The sequence below is a fragment of the Bos grunniens genome, chromosome 10 (genome assembly GCF_055505025.1).
Source record: "Bos grunniens cultivar Pamir isolate PY7600 chromosome 10, Bosgru_T2T1.0, whole genome shotgun sequence".
NCBI classification, from domain to species: Eukaryota; Metazoa; Chordata; class Mammalia; order Artiodactyla; family Bovidae; genus Bos; species Bos grunniens.
The window spans coordinates 78,455,673-78,474,541 of NC_141174.1; the positions used below are offsets into that span (position 1 = coordinate 78,455,673).

At 37.9% G+C, this 18,869-nt stretch overlaps 1 long non-coding RNA gene across 1 annotated transcript; it reads left to right on the top strand.

Annotated features, from left to right (window-relative positions):
- The first annotated feature begins 2,582 nt into the window (after positions 1–2,582).
- On the top strand, positions 2,583–8,061 carry LOC147365053 (uncharacterized). Its single transcript, XR_015133564.1, has 3 exons — positions 2,583–2,721; positions 3,610–3,809; positions 7,925–8,061. It is a non-coding gene; the product is annotated as an uncharacterized LOC147365053 (long non-coding RNA).
- The last annotated feature ends 10,808 nt before the right edge of the window (positions 8,062–18,869 follow it).

The window sequence follows — 18,869 nt, forward strand, 5'->3', positions numbered from 1 at the left end:
TCTCAAGTTGAATAGCAGCAGTCCACAATGAGGAAACTGATTTCTGAAAGTTCTCAGAAATTTTCAGTTTCTCTTTGCTGAAAGAGTGGGGTCAGTTCTCTTTGCATGTGACTTTATGGGGGATGTCTGATTAAGCTTCTTCTTTGGCTAAAGTTTTTCCACAGACAAGGGCAGGCTGAGGACATGGAAGGCAAGGACCATAGAGCCCAGCTCCATTTCAGTATATTTAAATGAATCTTCAACTTTCTGGATCTCATAAAACATTCTGCTTTTATACTTGTTATTCACCTTCCCTCCCATAATAATAAAACAGGTATCTCTTTTACTTTGAAATAGTACCTCTTTGCCTAAACACTTCACCGACACCATTCTTTCTGGTTTCTATGGCAACTGACCATCCAAATTCTATGGTCTGATTTTTTAGGACTCATTTAAAAAATTCAAGATTTCTTATCTTAGAAAAAATATTTCATATTCCTCTAAACCCCATACATGCCTCTCCTGCAACCAATCTATCTTTTATTCCCTGGCTATTGTTTAAAAGCCCTAATCATATAACTGCTTACACGCTGTCACATCTTTTTCACTCCATACACTTCTGTTTTTTCTCCCAATATTTTCTAAAATCTGTTTTCTTAAAAATCACCAATGATCTCTTTATTGTTAAATCTAAAAGACGTTTTTAACCTCCTTCATCTAGACAAGTATTTCTCAAATTTTAATATGTACAGGAATATTATTAAAATGCAGATTCTGACTTAGGAATTTTGGGTTGGGCCTGAGATTCTGAAGTCAGAGTAGCTCCCTGGTGACGCGAATGATACCTACCTACAGACCACATTCGAGCAGCCACTCTCTGCAGTGCTTGCCACTCTTTCTGGGGACCTTTGTGTTCCTGGCACACAGTACCCCAACCTTAAACTTTAACTTTTGGGAGATCCTTTGCAAGATCTATTCTTCTTTACCCATCCCACATCAAGAGCATTCCTGCTGCTTAGGCCCTCTTTTCCTCTCAATCTGCATACTATTCTTTGAAAATTTCATCTGCTCATATTGCTTCAATTATCATGCAAACAGTCTTAGTGGAGTGCACATAAGACTGGTCTCTGGAGATGATCTAGATTCGAATCACTACCCTGTCACTTAAAAATACTGCAATCCTGTGTAATTTAAATTCTTTGAAGCTAGGTTTACCATCTGTAAAATGGAGGGTAAAAATGAGTAACACAAGACATTGTTGTATTAAATAAGATGTTTCTTATAAAGCTCAGACAGTAAAGAATCTGCCTACAATTTGGGAGAACTGGGTTCAATCCCTGGGTCAGGAACATACCTTGGAGAAGGGAATGGTAACCCACTCAAGTATTTTAGCTTGGAGAATCCCATGGACAGAGAAGCCTGGCAGGCTACAGGTCATGGGGTCACAAAGAGTCAAACACCACTGAGCAACTAATGCTTTTAGTATTTAATTTTAAAATAAAGCTTAAACTTCAGTGCCCCTTACTTAAACATGTCATTTCCAAGATGCATAGGGCCCTAGCCACATTTTATAAATGTTTCAAAAAATAAGATATCTTAATGAGTTAAGATCCTTGCCAGTTAAACCCCAACGTCCACTCTACTATAATCCTAGTCTGTCAGGTGGTGATGGAGTGAGCCGCAGGCTTATTTAGCATCTGCAAGAGTGAATTTGAATTAAGAATGTATATAATTTTTACCTAGTGGAATTTATGCAGCTCACAGTCGCTTCAGTATATAAATGCTTGTCATCAAAATCTCACAGGCTAAGCATCAGAGACAGATTTCAAACAAAAATCTGTTTGACGCTAATGCTCATTACCTTACATTACACTGTACTGCTGTTCCTTTGGTAATGATTCATTAACAAGTCTTTGTTTCCAAAAGGCATGAGAGTCTATTGCCAGAACTTTTAGTGTTTTAAGAGCATGTAACACCTCCCTAACTGGTTCCAATATGTTCTTATAGTTTCCTTGCACGCTGTTGCATTCCACTCTGTGGACTATCTGTGCATTCCACTCTCTCCATTGGAAGACGAGTTTGCTTATGTTCTTCCTTTGGTATGAAAATGGCCTCGTCTGATCATATTTATTATTGTTCATATTAACTTCTTACTGACTGGTCACAATGTTTTACATTTATGAGAATAAAGTGAAACTCATAGCATGCCAGTCCAATGAGGGCATTAACAACTACAGTAGGTAGATGATACCAAGGTTCCCCAGGTACTGTAGTGGTGAAGAATCTGTCTGCTGATGCAAGAGATGTGGGTTTGATCCCAGGATTGGGAAGATCCCTTGGAGGAGGAAATGGCAACCCACTCCAGTATTCTTGCCTGGAAAATTCCATGGACAGAGAAGCCTGGTGGGCTACAGTCCATGGGGTTGCAAAGAGTCTGAGGGACTGAGCACACACACACACACACACATAAAAGAAATTTGTAGGTGTAATTAAAGTCTCTAATCAGTATGACCTTGAATGAATCAAAAGGAGATTGTCCTAGGTGGGCCTAATCTAATCAAGTGAGCTCTTTAAAAAAGAGCTTAAACTTTTCCTGTGATCAGAGACATCCTCCTTGTCTTGAGGAAACAAGTTGCCATGAGTGCTACAGCCACAAGGAAATGAATTCTACCAGCAACCACTGAGTCTGGAAGAGGACCCCATGCCCCAGGCAGTCTTAGTTGACTCCTTGATGGCAACCTTGTGAGTTCAGCTTAACTGTGTGCTGATTTCTGACTTATAGAACCTGTGATATAAACAGATGTTGTTCCATCACAAAAGTTCTTGGTAATTTGTCACTCATAAATAGGAAACTAACATAGAAAATAAACTTGTTAATTGGTGTGATCAGTTGATAGTATTTAGGATTTGTTATAAGAAAATTTGGAATGTAATGAAATCTTGTAGCACATAGTACTGTGATAGACAGTTTCCAAATTTTGGCCATAATCCTATAAATTTTCATCCATTTTCAAAATGCACTTTGAATTTTTTAAGAAAGCAAATTTCAACTAATGATTATCTTTCTTTTCTCTGTATTAAAGCTTTTACAAATTTATTGTCATATGAAGAAAAGCATAAAAAGTATAAAGACAAAAAGCATAGAAACAAAAAGTATTATAGCAGTGTGTCATGGAAATAAGTACTAAAATATGACTCAGTTTTCTAGATTTATGCTGTCTGTGGAATTTGCTTTCTAAAATTTATAATTCATTATGATTTTATTTCTCATTCTAAACATTATTTTGTATTTCATTTTTATCCATAATTTTGTGCTGCTATAGAAAGTGCAATTTTGAAAGTTTCAGAGCCTACAAAACATAAATTATGCTCTGTACATAATTATAATGCTTTAAAATTCAACCATACAAAGCCAGCAAGAGGGTGAACAAAAATTGTGAATCTCTCTTTATTTCTCTATCTGGCCCTTGGACGGCACTGTTGTGAAAATTGGGAAAGATCAGAATAAGGTCAAAAAAACCTTCCTTCCTTACAATTTAAAGAGATATCCTGACACCATTTTTTACACAATGGTATGTAAAGCATCTCAGACACTAGAGACAGAAGTTTTAAGACAGCCTCTCTTCCTAGCTCCCTCTACAGTCTCTATCAGAAGAAGAAATCAATGTCACCTGTCATTCGTCCTCAACCGCAGAGCAACTTGGATTCAAGTCCCCCAGTCATGAGACTCCTGTCTGTGGGGAATCACCCAGAAAGCAGCTCACTGCCTCTTCACTGCTCCACCATGACCTTGGTGTTCACCTTGATGCTTGAGGCACTCCTGCTGCTGAGTGAGTACTGTTCCATTTTACTCTCTTGTCCACACATGGAACATTGTTCTGGTTTGACTTTGAATAGAGACTTTTGTTTAGCTGAGTTCTCTGATTCAATATTAATGGTTCAGGAGCCCAGTCAGTGACCCAGCCCAATGGCAACATCACTGTCTCTGAAGGAGCCCCTCTGGAGCTGAGGTGCAACTACTCATTTTCTCTTCAACCTAATCTCTACTGGTATGTGCAGTACCCCAACCAAGGACTCCAGCTTCTCCCAAAGTACATGTCTGGAAACAATCTTGTTTCAGGCATCAAAGGTTTTGCATCTGAATTTAGGAAGAGTGAAACTTCCTTTCACCTGAGGAAAAAGCCCACTGAAGTAATTTGACCAAGCACTTCTATGCTCTGAGTGACATGGTGACTAGGACTGTAGGGGGAGCTATCTGCAAACCCCTGAGATGTGGTAGCTTAAAGGACTTACAGTTTCAGCCTGTGTTATTGCAAATGTTTCATTCCTATGGGCATCTTAGATTTTTTCTTTTCTTTTTAAATTTGCAAAGAAAGGATTTCTTTTCTCAAGTTCAGTGTTCTCAGTTGAGTTGACTGTTAGGTGGGGCTTCCTGTAACAGAGCGTCACCCAAGCAGGGTTTGTTGGGTGAGCTGATTGGCTGCAGGAGCAGAAACATTTCCAGACAAGAAGTGACACACCACTTATTGGTTTAGCTGTGTATTTTAAGGTGAAAATTTCTCAGCAGCAAGTTAAGGCATCATGAAGATGCCTTGTGGGCACTGTGCTGGGTCTTTTGTTTGCCCAGGTTTGCTGTGAGTTGGGGCTGCCCTGCAGGGGAATCTGAAGAATGAGCAGCTGCTGTACTGTTGAGGGAGAGAGTATAAAGAGTTGACGAGTCCTGCACACTTCCTATCCTTCTCAACATCGATTGGAGCTGGAGGAACACGTTCAGGGTTTTTTCAGAGTTACAGTGAGCCTCACCTGTGACTATCTGTCTCTTTCTCATCAGGTGTGAGAGAGGTGGATGTGGAGCAGAGTCCCTCAGCCCTGACTCCACAGGAGGGAGCCAGCTCTACACTGTGGTGTAATTTCTCCACCTCGGCAGACAGTGTGCGGTGGTATCTTCAGAAGCCCGGGGGCCGCCTCATTCACCTCATTTACATTCCTTCAGGAACAAGGCAGGAAGAAAGATTAAATGTCACTGTAGTCCCTAAAGAACGCCGCAGCTCACTGCACATTTCCTCTTTGCGGACCACAGACTCAGGTACTTACTTCTGTGCTGTGCAGCACTGTGCTCCCCGGGCACCTGCAGCCTGTACCCAAACCCTCCGTGGGGCTCAGCCCCTCCTTCTGCCACAGTCACACTGTGAGGCCACCACAGGGCATTTGCAGTGCTTCTTATTGGCCTTACAGATTTGAGACTTTGGTCTTTATCTTCCTCTCAATCTGTATCTTCTTCTGCGCTAGAGTCTCAAACTTGTAGCTAGGAGAAGTCTATTAATAGATAAGAAAGTGAAAGGCACTCAGTCGGGTCTGACTCTTTGTGACCCCATGGACAATAGAGCCCAGGGAGTTCTCCAGGCCAGAATACTGGAGTGGGTAGCCTATCCCTTCTCCAGGGGATATTTTTAACCAGCTGAACCACAAGGCAAGCCCAAGAATACTGGAGAGGGTAGCCTATCCCTTCTCCAGGGGATCTTCCCGACCCACGAATGGAACCGGGGTATCCTGCATTCCAGGCGGATTCTTTACCAACTGACCTACGAGGGAAGCCCTATCAAAACAAATATTTAGTTACAATATGCTCTACTTCAAGATGAGAAGTGAAAGGAACTAAAAGAAGAGAAAAGTGACTCCAAGAAGATGTTATTCAGCTAAGTTGGCTGTCCCAAGAATGTCCATCCAAACCTGCCTCACCATGATGCGTCCCAACAGACAACTGCAGATACATCTCATCCTACTACTGCTGCTGCTAAGTCGCTTCAGTCGTGTCCGACTCTGTGCGACCCCAGAGACGGCAGCCCACCAGGCTCCCCCGTCCCTGGTATTCTCCAGGCAAGAACACTGGAGTGGGTTGCCATTTCCTTCTCCAATGCCTTAAAGTGAAAAGTGAAAGTGCAGTCGCTCAGTTGTGTCCGACTCCTGGCGACACAGCAAACAAAAAAATGCATATATGCTCAATGGTTAATATGAACTTGGTCGTTTAACTAAAACAAATTTATCCTCTTTCAATTCTGGATGCAAGAAGTCTGAAATCAGTTAAGGTATTGGCAGGGTTGATTCCTTTCCTTACTGCACATTACATAATTTTATTTATTTTTTAAGTATGGAAAAATACACATAATTTTTGTACCTCTTAATCCGCTTCACCTATTTCACTCCTACATTCACCCCTTTCCCCTCTAGTAACCGGTAGTTTATTCCCTATATCTATGAGACTGTTTCTGTTCTGTTAGTTTTGCATTTTAGAATCCATATATAAGTGAAAACATACAGTATTTGTCTTTCTCTGTCTGACTTATTTTGCTAAGTATAATACCCTCCAGGTTTTCCATGTTGTCTCATATGATATTTTATCCTTTTTACGATTAAGTAATATTTCATTGTCTGTGTGTGTGTGTGTGTATATATATATATATAACACATATTCTCTAAACATTCATATGGATGAAGACTGACTGCTTCCATATCTTGGTTATTAGAAATAATGCTTCTGTGAATATTATGGTACATATATATTTTCAAATTAGTGTTTTTGTTTTCTTCTGATAGATATCCAGGAATGGAATTGCTGAATGATATAGTATTTATATTTTTAATTTTTGAAGAACCTTTATGCTGTTTTAAATAGTGGCTGCACCAGTTTACTTTCCCAGCAAGGGTGCCAAAGTGTCCCTTTTTTTTCACATCCTCAGCAATACTCATTACTTCTTGGCTTTTTGATGATAGTGTTCTGATTGGGGTGAGGTGAGATCTTATTGGGTTTTGATTTGCATTTACCTGATGATTAGAGATGTTGAATGTCTTTTCATGTGTCTGTTGCCCAGCTGTATGTTTCTTTGGAAAAATGTCTATTTAGGTCCTCTGCCTTTTTAAAAATCAGATTATTTATAGTTTTTATATTGCATATAAATTTCTTTATATATTTTGGACATTAACCCCTTATTGACTAATTATTTGCAAGTATCTTGTTTGATAGGCTGTCTTTTTGCATTTTAATAGTTTTATCCCAATTTCGATGTCTTCTATTTCTTTTTCCTATATGACTGATGTGACAAGGACTTCAAGTACTATGTTAAATGGAAATGGTGAGAGTAGGTATCCTTGTCTTGTTCCTCATCTTGGAGAAAAGCTTTCAGTTTTTACCATCAAATATGATATTAATTGTGTGTTTGTTGTAAATGGCCTGTATTATTTTGAGATGTGTTCCCATTATACCAAGTTTATTGACTTTTAAGCATGAATGGATGCTAAATTTTGTCAAATACTTTTTCTTTGTCTGTTGAGATAATTATATAAGTTTTTATCCTTCATGCTATTAATGTATATCATGTTGATTGATTTGCAAGTATTGAACCATCCTGGTACACCTAGACTATATCCCACTTGGCCATGATATATGATTCTTTCATAAATTGTTGAATTAAGTTTCCTAACTTAATTCAGTTCTAAAGGAAGTTAGTCTTGAATATTCATTGGAAGGACTAATGCTAAAGCTGAAACTCCAATACTTGGGCCACCTGATGCAAAGAACTGATTCACTGATAAAGACCCCGATTCTGGGAAAGATTGAGGGCAGGAAGAGAAGGGGACAACAGAGGATGAGATCATTGGATGGCATCACTGACTTTATGGACATGAGTTTGAGAAAGCTCCAGAAGCTGGTGATGGACAGGGAAGCCTGGCGTGCTTCAGTCCATGGGGGTCACAAAGAGTTGGGCATGACTGAGCAGCTGAACTGGCTGAATTGAAGTTTGCTAATATTTTATTGAGGATTTTTTTTATCGATGTTCATTTAAGAAACTGACTTTTTTTGGTAGATTTATTGTCTGGTTTTGGCATCAGGGTAATGAAGGCTTCACTGAATGAATTTGGTAATATTTCATCCCCTTCAATTTTACAGAAAAAATTTGAGAAGGATGGGACCTAACTATTCTTCAAATGTTTGGAGAATTACCCTGTGAAGCCATGGAGTCCTCTACATCAGGAGTCAACAAAATATGGCCCATGAACCATTCCATTCATCCATTTACTTTGTAAATAAATTTTGTTGGAACATAAGAAAGCTTATTTATTTATGTATTATCAATAACTTATTTCATGAAACAATGGCAGAGTTCAGTATTTGCAACAGAATGAATGGCCTACAAAGACAAAAATATTTACTGTTCTACCCTTTATTGAAGAAGTTTGTAATCCCCTCTTCTACATCATTAGTCATCATGGAAATGCAAGTTAATGCCACAGTGAGATCTCTATACACCCATTAAGGGCAACCCACTCCAGTATTCTTGCCTAGAGAATCCCGTGGACAGAGAAGCCTAGTAGGCTGCTGTCCGTGGGGTTGCACAGAGTCGAACACAACTGAAGCGACTTAGCATGCATGGCATTGGAGAAGGAAATGGCAACCCACTCCAGTATTCTCACCTGGAGAATCCCAGGGACAGGGGAGCCTGGTGGGCTGCCATCTATGGGGTTGCACAGAGTTGGACATGACTGAAGCAATTTAGCAGCAGCAGCAGCATACACCCATTATTTTGGCTAAAGATAAAAAGACAACTATATCAAGTATTGTCAATGATATAGAATAATTGTGAGATTTAGAATCTATTTAGAGGAATATTCTCTTCAGTGTGCAGCAATCTCCTTGATCTAATGTTGATTTTATGGGAGGAGAGACAGCCCCATACAGTGACTCGTCTTGAGGGCCAGTTTCTGCCTTTGAAGGGATCCCAGGACAGGTGAGGCCCTATCATGAGTATTTCGAGAGCCCTGCCTCCTCCTGGTGTGTCCAGCACCCAGACCAAGGCTTCCAGACCCTCATGAGACATGCCTCCATATGGAACAGAGAAGGTTTCACAGGGGACCTCAACAAGGGCAGAGATTTACTATCTGAAGAAATCCTTGACACAAGAAGAAGACTTGACCACATATTTCAGTGTTCTGATAGATGCTCTAAAATATATATATTATCAAAAATAGTTAAAGAAGAAATAGAAAAGCTAAATAAGTATATAATCATTAAAGTAATTTGACAATTACAAATATAAATTTATAGAGAATTCCTAATAGATGGAAAGTTTTTAACCTGCAAGCGTGCCCCACTACATAATTAAAAATTGAATGCATAGTAGGATGCATAGTAAACCATGTAACCAGAACACATTAGAAATTAAGTTTATATAGGGGGCTTCTACAAATAAATAAGAAACACATTCAAAATGAAAAGAGATAATAAAGATGATTTACATAAAGTCAATTTAAAGAAGAGGAAATAGACATGTGGACATATAAAACATCAACTTCTGCAGTAATCAGAGGAAATTAAATTAAAGCAAATTACTATCTCATTTCTGTCAGGTAACCAGAAATGTGAAAATCCAATAGCATTAAGTTTTGACCCAAATAGAGGGAGAAGACTATTAAATTTCTCCAGATGGAGAAAAGCAACCACATAAAGAACATTTATTTAACAACTTCAGAGAAAAATTGCCTGAACTATTTAATAAAGTAGAAAATGTATATATTTAAAAGTCAAGCAATTCCAATTCCTGTTATCTACATTCAAGTAATTCCAACATTTGAGCAAGGAGGCATTTACAAGGATAGTCACACCAATCCTGTAAGCAGAAGTATAACCATTCAAGTACAGAATGAACGAATAATGAATTACATATGAAGTCGAAATACATGAAGTATACAAGCAAAGAAACAGTTCTCTGTATTATTTTCTTAGATAACTCTTACAAAAATAAAATGCTGAGTATAAAAAGCATCAGAATGATATATGCTGCATGACACTACTTATGAGAAATTTCAGAATATAATCATAATATAATATATTGTTTTGTGATACATAGCTATAACAGTAAAATTGAAAAGACGTACATGGAATCTTCTCAAAAGTAGTTATTACTTTAAAAATAGGAATAGTACTAGGAGTTACTCTTTAGTTTTGTCTGTAATGTTTGGAGAGAGCTATTGAAAATATAGCAAAATTAAATATCTGTTTACCATCATTGCCAGGGGAAAATGTGTCTGCACATAATTTTGTGTACTGTTCCATGTAAGAATTATTTAGTATTTAAAAAAAATTTTAAATTGCATGGTAGCAACCACAGCTTTACTAGTCCAATCGATTCATAGAAGGAATAAGATAACTCCTGTTACCTATAACTTTGACAGATGTACTTTTAATAGGCCATAAAATGCCAATAAAATGCCAGAGAAAAAACTTTTAACTTGTTTAAGCACTAGAAATTATTCATCCAAAAATAAACAGCACAGAGACTTCCTACCACAGTTAAAATATACACTTTTTGAGTACACAAAAAGAGAAAGGGAAAAGACAATCAGATCATCTGGCTTAGCAGTGGGAGATATGCCCCCAAGATGTTAGTCTTCAGCTAAGTTGCAGGATACAAAATTAATCTGCATTCCAATAATGAACTATCTGAAAGAGATATTAAGAAAACAATTATTTTTCCATCACATCAGAAAGAAAATACCTAAGAATAACTTTAAGCAAAGAAGTATAGGTTTGTATATTGAAATCTGTAAGACATTGATTATAGAAATTGAAGACAAAAATTAATGGGAAGATATTTTGTTCTTACAGACCGAAAAAAATCAATTGTTAAAATATCCATACTACCCAAAGCATTCTACAGATTCAATGAAACCTCTATCAAAATTCAATGACATTTTTCACAGAGATAGAATAAATAAACCCTAAGAATAGTATGAGAGACAATAGACTACTAATAGCCAAAGTGAACTAGAGAAAGATCAAAACTGAAGGCATCACATGACCTTATTTCAAACTATATTACAAAATTATAGTAATAAAAACAGTGTGTGGGTTTTTTTTTTTTTTTTTGGCATTAAACAAAGACACATAGATCAATGGAGCAGAATAGAGAACCCAGAAATAAACCCTTGTATACACAGTCAGTTCACGGCAAAGAAGCCAAAAATATACCCTCAAGAAAGGAACATCTCTTCAATAAATGGTATTATGAGAAATGGAAAGCTACATGCAAGAGAATGAAATTGAACTCATCAAAATGGATTATAGAATTGAATATAAGAACCACAACAGTAAAGCTCAGAAGAAACATAGGGGGTAAGTTCCTTGACATCAGTATTGGCCACAGTTTTGTTTTGTTTTGTTTTGTTTTTTTGTATTTGACACTAAAAGCAAGGACAACAAGAGAGAAAAAACAAACAAACAAACAAGTGTAACCACATCAAACTAATAAGTTTATGTATGGCAAAAGAAGCCATCAACAAAATGAAAAGGAAACCTACAGAATGAGAGCAAATATTGCCCAAACATATATCTGATAAGGGGCTAATACCCAAAATATATAAATACCTTGTATAATCATTAGAACAAAAGTCTGTTTAAAAATAAGCTGATGATCTGAATAAACATTTTCCCAAAGAAGACATCAGATCAGATCAGTTGCTCAGTCGTGTCCGACTCTTTGCGACCCCATGAATCGCAGCACGCCAGGCGTCACTGTCCATCACCAACTCCCGGAGTTCACTGAGACTCACGTCCATCAAGTCATGACCAAAAGGTAAATCAGAAGATGTTCAACATCTCTAATCATCAGGGAAATGAAAATCAAAACCAAAAAGAGCTATCCTTTTACATCTGCCAGAATGGCTACTATCAAAAAGACAGGGAATAAAAAATTTTGACCAGAATGTAGAAGAAAGGGAACCCTGCCCACTGTTGTCGGAAATATAAATTGGTGCAGCCTCTATGGCAAACAGTATGGAGGTTCCTCAAAAAATTAAAATTAGCTCTACTATGATATTCAGCATTTCCATCTCTGATTATTCATCTGAAGAGACTGAAGTCAGTATCTCAAAAAGATATCTGTACCCCTCGTTTATTGCAGTTCATCTACAACAGCTGAAACATGGAAACAACCCAAGTGTCCTTTGACAGATGAATGGATAAAGAAAACATGATAAAAAAAGAAAATTTTTCATAGATTTACAACAACATGAATGAATCTTGAGGGCACAATACTAAGTGAAATAAATCAGGCAGACAAAGTCAAATACTGTATGAAATCATTTATATGTGGATTCTAAGACACAGGTACAGGAACACACACACACAGACATATAGACATGCAGACACACACACACCCAGACTTCATAGATACAGAGAATAGATTGGGGGTGTAGGGTGTGGAAGAGGTGACTATGTTCAAAAGACAGAAACATCTAGTTATAAGAGAAATAAGTCCTGGCGGTGCAATATACAGCATGATGACTATAAAAAAATTTTTAATGGTGTCAGTGTGTAAACCCTCTTGGCTTTCAAAGATTTTTTTTTTTAATTAAAAAAAATTGGCTGCTCTGGGTCTTTGCTGCTGCACATGGGCTTTCTCTAGGTGCACTAAGCGGGGGCTGCTCTTGGTTGCAGTGCACAGGCTTACTGTCCTGCCTTCTCTTATTGTGAAGCACAGGCTCTAGGAGCACAGGCTTCAGTAGTTGCAGCATGCAGGCTCCAGGGCACGTGGGCTTCAGTAGTTGTGGCACACGGGCTCAGTAGTTGCGGCTCTTGGGCTCTAGAGCAAACCTCCATATTGTGGTGCCCGGACTCAGTGGCTCCAGGGCATGTGGAACCATCCCAGACCAGGGATTGAACCTGTGTCCCCTGCATTGGCAGGTGAACTCCCATCCACTGTACCACCAGGGAAATCCTCTTGAAGTTTGTTTTGCTTTTTTTTTTCAGGTAGTTTGAACAGTTGAATAACAAGTTTGGAATAGGATGTATAACTACTGGACTGGAGTATCTTTCATAGGACTGAAATATATAAAACTCAAAATAGGATGTAGTACCCAGATTGGAATGCAAAGTGAGCTTCAGAAGACAGTCACCAGAGATGCAAGAGGGAGAACTAGGGAAGATCTGGGAACCTCAGGAGTAATTCTGTGCCCTCATATGCTATGTGAGTTTGGGGATTCCTATGAAGGAACCATGGAGAATCCAAGGACAACCTATTATAAAATAACTCAGTTAGGTCTTCCCTGGAGGCTCAGTGGTAAAGAATCTGCCTGCCAAATCAGGTGACATTGGTTCAACCCCTGATACAGGAAGATCCCACATGTCATGGAGCAGCTAATCCTGTGCACCACAACTGTTGAGTCTATGCTCTAGAGCCTGTGCTCCACAGTAAGAGAAGCCACCGCAATGAGAAGTGCAAAGACAGAGTACCCCCTCTCTCTGCAGCTAGAGAACAGCCTGTGTAGCAATGAAGACCCAAACACTCTAAATTAATAAATAAATAAAATTATAAAAAGAATGTTATTCTTATTGGGGTTTCTTTATGAGATGTTGAAACAAAAATAAAATGTTTGAAATTTGATTAATTTGATGTAAATGACTTCATTAGTTGAAATTTCAGAATAAAATGAAATATAATTTTCATTCCTTCAATGTCAAGAAAGGAAATATTTTTATTTTAGAAATATATATTAATTTATTAATTATATATATTAATTAATATTTATTTTAACTATATATATATATACCATATATTGTGAATAGCTTTTAATATTTTTACTGATTAAGCAACATTTTAGGAGAAGTTTTGTCCTCATGACAACTGTAATGAGAATTATAAGATTGTACTAAAGAGTATAACTGCATTCATGACAGCAACATGGTCAAATATTTGAATTTAGAAGACCCATTGGTTCTTGCTTCCTAAACCTTTAATAGGCTAATCACAGAGTTACATCACAAATGAATATGATTTTACAGCCATTACCATTTGGTATTCCAATACTCAACTGGAGAGATTACAGAAGTCAGAAGCCTATTCTGTGTTCATTTGTCTGTGTGATATTTGCTATTCTGAAGTTATGTGCTAAAGTTACCAGTTCACATGGTTTGGTGGGTAAGTGGGAAGAAAAGGGAGTTCATGGCTTATTGTTGGTCTTTTTTAGGGAAACTAGGGAGCAGTTAGTATAATTCATATTAGAATCAAAATTAGAAAAGCAAGAGAACAATCAGAACAGGAATGAATATTTGCAATCCCAGAATGATTCATAATGAATTTGTTTCAGATAACATCCCAGATTTTAGAAGAGATTAATTTACTACTAAATTTCGAAGTTTTAAGTAAAAAATCTCTTTCAATTTCATCCTTCAATATTAAACTCTGGCTTGTCCTTTATCAGGTATTATTATTTATTAGTAAATCACAAGGGAAGGCAGAACAATGTTTAGGACAGTCTAAATCTTCCAACCTGAGTGTCAGCACATTCAGACTTGATCCAGCCAGAAGCTACATTTTTCAGAGTCAGAGTCTATAATGCAGCTGAGGGAACATGCACCTTTACTGTCAGGAACTCAGAGCAAGGCCATATCAACAAAGGGCAAAAACTCCCTTCATGCTCTCCCTGCATTGTTGTGGGCATTTGTGGTGTCCCCTACTTAGTTACAAATAATTGGAAACCAGGACATCTGCTGCCTGCCAGCATCCAGAGGTGACATGGAACAGAGGAGTAGATGTCTCAACTAAATATAAACTCTCCTCCCTGCATCACTCATTAATGTGTTACTTCAACTTTAAAATCTAAGAACTGGCATTGTTTTAGATCTTTCTGTACTTTCTTTTCCACTTGTCTATTTGCCTTTGGTTCTTTTATATTAATTCATCTATTAAAACAATGAAATCAAATGGAAGATTGACAATGACCTTCTACATGATCATGTACAGTATACAAAACTTCAGTCACCAAATACTGTGGTGTCAACATTTGCTAAGTGTTACAGATACCATATTTTGTAAGAGCACACTGTAGCCTTGTGGCACAGAAAAAGTCAGCATGCTTAACTTGACCTTACAGAGAAAAATAAAGAATCACTAAGAAGAGAAACTGAACACTTTGGGGTAAAAAATATGACATGAGGACAATCTAAGGACACCTGATCTAATAAATACAATTCTACTTGTAAAGGCAGCAGGATTGAATATACTGATGCTCTTCAAAGTTTACTAAGTAAAACTCAATGTCAGATTTCAAAGATTAATATTTTTTCCTGTTTAGCATTTCATTTAAAAAAACACATACAACTGAATAGATTCTGAAAGTCAGGAGTGATGCTTTATCATTTGATACTGAAGTCACTTTATTTATTTAAAAATATAAACAAAGACCTAGAACCAAGTGAGAAAAGAAAAAGATACATTAATTATTTTGGAAAAGACTGCCTTTTGTCAAGAAAGCTAAAAGGGCTTCCCAGGTTGAGCTAGTAGTAAAGAACCCAGCTGGCAATTCAGGAGACATGAGATGCTGGTTCAATCCCTGGGTCAGGAAGATTCCCTGGAGAAGGGCATGGAAACCCATTCCAGTATTCTTGGCCCTTCCCAGGTGGCGCTAGTGTTAAAGAACCCATCTGCCAGTGCAAGAGATGAGGGTTTGATCCCTGTGTTGGGAACCCACTCCAGTATTCTTGCCTGCAGAATCCCCATGGACAGAGGAGACTGGCAGGTTACAGTCCATGGGGTTGGAAAGAGTTGCACATGATTGAAGCAACAGCACAGCACACACATAAGAAAGTTAAAGATCTGTGAGTTTGTTTTATTGTGTTTTTTTTAAAGAGTCATTAAATTCTGGATAAAGAAATATAAGCATAGGCTAAATGAATGATGAGAATGACCAGTAAGTAGATTACAGGAAGGATTCATAGTGTATACTAATATGTTTTGAATGGGCTGGCAAAATTATTATCAGTGTATGTCAACTTATTTAGCCTTCTGTTTCTCTCAGCTCAAACCTTTAACATGTATGTGTGTTAGTCCCCCAGTCATGTCCAACTCTTTGGGACCCCATAGACTGTAGTCACCAGATTCCTCTATCCTTGGAATTCTCCAAGCAAGAACACTGGAGTGGGTTGCCATTCCCTTCTCCAGGGGATCCTCTTAACTCAGGGATCAAACCAGGGTCTCTTGAATTGCAGGTATATTCTTTACCATCTGAGCCATCAGGGAAGCCCTCACACACATAATACTAACTGCTTTCTCCATGACGCTTTCAGGATCTACCAAACATAATAATCATGGAAAGAAAAGTAGAAAATTAAACATCTGTGAGACAAAAGTTTTTCCCATCTGTGAAAAAGACCATGTGATTTATGAACATGACAAACCCCACTTCCTGTTTGAAGGAGTCACACAGGAACAAGTACTAAGCATATTTGCAGCCAGGGACTCAGAGACACTGAACTCTCAGCTTGAGGCAGAACTGAGCACATTTGTGCAGGGGAATCCATGCCTCATGCCGCTCTCCAGGCTGCTCTGGGTGTTCCTGGCCATCACCTTCTCTGGTAGGGATGCTTCCAAGCCTGGGTGTGAGAGTTCAGGGTGAAAGGGCTGCACACAGGCACGTGGTGCTTCACAGGGACTTGGGGAGGAAAGGAGGGTTGGAGAAAAAGAAACATTTTATAATTTCAATTTAGTTTGTCTCTGGGTCCTAAATTAATCTAAATCCTGCTCTATTTTACTTACTACTTCATCTCTGTTTTCTGTTTTTTTTTTCCCCATAGGAGTGTGTGGCCCAGCAAGTAACTCAAGTCCAGACAGCTGTATCCAGTCAAGTGGGGCAGACAGTCACCCTGAATTGTCGATATGAAGTAAGCTGGACCATGGAATACTACAACATTTTTTGGTATAAACAGCTTCCCAGGGGAGAGATGACTTTCCTTATTGGTCAGTATTCAGAAGACAGTAATGCAAGGAATGGCCACTACTCTGTAAACTTCCAGAAAGCAAATAAATCCATCAGCCTCATCATTTCAGCCTTACAGCTCCAAGACTCTGCAAAGTACTTCTGTGCTCTCTTGGAGCTCACAGTGCTTGAAGTAATGGGAAAAGCTGAACAAAACCCCCAGAGCTTAATAAGAGAGAGCCCCACTGCTTCAGGACCTCAGTTGAGGTGCACACCTGCACATCCCAGAAGAGAGATGGTAGTCCTGTGGTTGCTTCATCTGTGGTCTGGATCAGAAGATTTAATTCTAAATAAAAGCTCCTTCTAGGTGGATCACCAGGCTACGGCTGGAACCAGGTGGGCCTGCCCCACAGGAACTGGAGACTGAAGAAGAAAAGGAATCACTGTGGTTTCTCCCTCCCTTTTGTCCCCCAGTTTCCCACCACTGTTTTGGGTCCCCCATTTGAGCAGGAGGCCAGTAGACGCTAGAACTGGGAAAGCACATCTTATCTCCTGCAACTCCTTTCTAGTGGATCCACTTCACAGCTCTTGCCTCCCCTTTCACTAAGAGTTTCCTCTGATTGCCCAGGTTGATACAGCCTTTCAGCTCTTGCTAGTATCTTGATGCTTCCCATCTCTTCTTTGTTTTCCTTAACCCTGCCTGCAAATCTATAAATATTCCCTTCATTAAACTTTGTAGTTAAATCTTCAAGTAAATCAAAGATCTTTCTATATTTGGAAGCAGATGTCCACAGTAACTTTCTACTAATACATTCTTCTCTTGAACTTTCAACTTTAAATCAATCATACACAACATGTGTAAACTTGTTTAAAGCTATAAACTTGTTCCATAATAATTTAAAGTGACTGCTTCACTAAAATACACTCACATCACAAATCTGGGTATAGTTATCTGGAATCGTTATGAAAATCATTTCCTCAGTCCTTTCTTCTTAGACTTTGTCTCACTTAAGGTACAATCAGGGAAGCAGACCATCAGTGATGTCGAATAAGAGATTAGTTACATATAAAGATTAGAACTCAGGCAGTTGCTAGAGTTGATGGAGTAGTCTATACAAGCAGAAAAGATATAAGCACTCTAATGTTCATTGCAGCACTAATTACAGTAGGTGGACATGGAAGCAACCTAAATGTCCAATGATGGGATAATAGATAAAAAAGATATGGCATATATACAATTGAATATTATTCAGCCATGAGAAAGAACAAAACAGTGCCATTTGCAGTGGCATGGATGGACCCAAAGAGTGCCATGCTGAGTGAAGTAAGTCAGACAGAGAAAGACAAGTGTCATCTGATATCTCTTTTATCAGATGGAATTTTAAAAAGTGGTATCTACAAATGAAGGTGTTTACAAAACTAAAATGGAGTCCAGGATGTAGAAAACTAATTATAGTTACCAAAGGGGGAAAGGGATATGAGGGATAAACTGGCAGACTGAGATTCACATATACACACTGCTATATATAAAATAGATAACTAATGAGAACCTTCTGTATAACACAGGAAACTCTACTCGATATTCTATAATGACCTATACAGGAGCACAATCTAAAAAAGAGTGGATGTATGTATACATATAACTGATTCACTTTGCTGTACAATAGAAACTAACATTGTAAAGCAACTATACTCTAATGAAAATTAATTTTAAAAGTAGAGATAATAAATCTACTGGAAAAAATAAGAGTTTTCAGAACTTCGAAAAAACAGTGGTACCTGACTTCTCATCCAGACCCATAGAAGTTACAAAGGAAAAGTATTTTTAAAGTGTTTAAGAAAATAAACAAATAAAACTTTCAAGCTAGCTTCTTATGAAATGAAGATATATATTAAAATGTCTGTGTTGAATATCAATGCTAAGAGGGTGGAAAGTCAATGTGCAGACTTTTAAACTATATTTGCAATGCATATTTCTGAAAAAGGACTCAAATGAAAAAAATATATAAAGCACATAAAATTAAACTGTAAAGAAAACAGTCAAGAAGAATGGGATAATCTTGGAGATCCAATTCAGAAATTTTATATTCAATACCTAATAAATATACTAAAAATAACATTATTATTCATCAGGTAAGTGAAAA